This window comes from Gymnoscopelus microlampas, assembly GCF_963454915.1.
Source record: "Gymnoscopelus microlampas genome assembly, chromosome: 15".
NCBI classification, from domain to species: Eukaryota; Metazoa; Chordata; class Actinopteri; order Myctophiformes; family Myctophidae; genus Gymnoscopelus; species Gymnoscopelus microlampas.
Window position 1 is genome coordinate 13,264,438 of NC_139952.1, and position 2,500 is coordinate 13,266,937.

General features: G+C 40.9%; 1 protein-coding gene across 1 annotated transcript in view; it reads right to left on the reverse strand.

Annotated features, from left to right (window-relative positions):
- csmd3b (CUB and Sushi multiple domains 3b) overlaps positions 1-2,500 on the reverse strand; it is a gene marked incomplete at its 5' end in the record, with an annotated part of 624,567 nt that overhangs the window by 95,512 nt on the left and 526,555 nt on the right. The gene's annotated exons all lie outside the window — the stretch shown is intronic.

A 2,500-nucleotide genomic window follows, 5' to 3' on the forward strand; every position in this document is an offset into this window, starting at 1 on the left:
CTTTTCAAAGATGCTAGTTTTACGTACTTAGCCTGAATGGTGTTGATAATAATATATGCTGAAATTGCATGACATTACTGTGTCAACACTATAGTGGAGCAGTTTATTAGCTGTTTTCAACGTTAATAGAGTGCGCGGAGCTTTCACATTTGCATAATGTAAGCTACATGATTCTATGGAATTAACCACTTAAAACATACTTCATCGGCCGGGGTCCCCCCAGGGGTTTGTTCTTGCTCCAGTAATCCCCCCCCCCCCCCCCCCACACACACACACACCACATCTCTGTGCCAAAAATAGCCGATTTACAAGCTCACAACTCGTACCAATGCACCGCGTTGTGAGCTTGTAAAGCTGCTATTTTTGACTATCTTCAGGATGCGAGCTTTCATGTGGTTAAAGACCTTTGACCAGTTAACCCATTCAGACCTGAGGTGATTCTTAAAAAAAATCTAAATCCTAACAGTTTTTTGAAAAAAAATATAAAAAATATTTTTTCACGATTTTTCAAAAATAGCAGATCTACAAGCTCGTAGCGCGGCACTCGGTGCCGCGCTATGAGCTTGTAGATCTGCTATTTTCGAATAGCCAAAGACATCTAAAGTGACAAAAGGGTTAAAGCTATACTGTGCAACTTTCTAGTGAATATAATGTTATTTTGGCCAATCTGTGTGGTAGAGTATGTTAATACAATATAACTAACACAATTGCGGCGGTTGAGTTTTGTCTCTGTCTGGCAGAACCATGCACTACTGATTAAGAAGTGGTAACGGCCTGAATGTCAAGCAGGTGTGCTTATAGGAAGTAGGAGTGTTGTCTAATAAGAGAGTTAAAACACTCTGTGGGCAAACAGCTGTGGGCAAATAGTGTGCTTAATTGGCCTTTCTTCTTTATGCCATGTGTTAGGACAGGGGGGAATTGAAGAACTGCCAATTGTGCTGGGAACACAAAAAAAACCTTACAACACTTAAACCCCTTGAGATGTGTTAGCCTGGTAAACCCTCCCTCCGGAAATCTCATTTCCATTTGATTTCAGGAAGGAGTCTGGTCTGAAACGCCTTTCTGCAATAATCGCTGTGGGCTGGAGTTGGGCGGGAGTAATACCGCTGACTGACAACCCCTTCAACCAATGATCGTTTTTCCCCTTCAGCCAATCAGCAGTTCATTTTGACGAGCTCCAGACTATGTGACGCAACGGGACTTTTGAGACGGCCATGCCGAAAATAGGTTGCCTTATTGGGATACATGCGTGTCACTCCCCGCCCCTGCCGGTTCTCTAAATTTATATTTTTAAATAGGCTCTGTCATGATTAATTGACCACATATATGAAGTTAAACAACTAAATTCTATTCAAACGATATGTTAATAGTAAATTCCGTGCCTCAAAAAAGAAGTTTGAGACCGTTTTAAGAACGAAACTAAGAAGTGACGGCACTCTGAGAACAACAATGGCTGCCGTTCGTCTTTTGTCGGCGGCTCTCAGGCTGCACTCGGGTTCATTCGGGCTCACTCGAACTCGCCACCTGATTGGCCAACTGTCGCTGTCAATCACAGAACAATGAGCGACGACGCTGATAGGCTCGTCGGCTCGGCGAGCAGAGCGATTATTGGAGAAAGGCGTTTCAGACCAGACTCCTTCCTGAAATCAAATGGAAATGAGATTTCCGGAGGGAGGGTTTACCAGGCTAGAGATGTGTGGTAGATGCAAGTGATTCTGTATTGCTAGTTGACTATGTGTGAACATTTTCAACATTCTGTTCTCAGTGCCCATGCTGGTCACATTCGAGCTGGAGAAAAACTGCTTATTGTAGTACCAGTGGTGTAAAGTAACTAAGTACATATACTCAAGTACTGTACTTACGTACAATTGTGAGGTACTTTTACTTTACTGGAGTATTTCCAATTGTCTATACTTTTAATTCTACTCCACTACATCTCAGAGGCAAATATTGTACTTTTACTAGTTTAGTTACTAGTTACTAGTTTACTAGTTACTTTGCAGATATAAATTATTACATTATAAAACATACATTAACCACTTTAGCCCTATTTTATACATAGGCTATTTGAAAATGGCCGATCTACAAGGTCAGATCTGCTATTTTCAAACATTGTTGTTTACTTTTGGTACTTTAAGTACATTTTGATACCAATACTTTTGTACTTTTACTCAAGCAAATTTTAAATTCTGGACTTTTACTCGTAACAGAGTATTTCCACATTGCAGTAATGACATTTGGGTACTTTTCCCACCACTGAGTCGTACGGTAATCGTCCCACTTATAGCAGACATGATGATTTCCATAAGAATAATGGAATGCATGAGTCCTGGTGTACCGTTACTGGCAGTGACGTTAATCTCCACCTGTCAGGACCTTTAGCCAATCAATAACAGGGAATTGATTGAAGCGGGAATGTCATGTTCAATCCAATGAATTGCAATATAAATGTATATTAGATACCAGATAGAGGTCAAGCCTTTAGTCACAAGCAATGCGT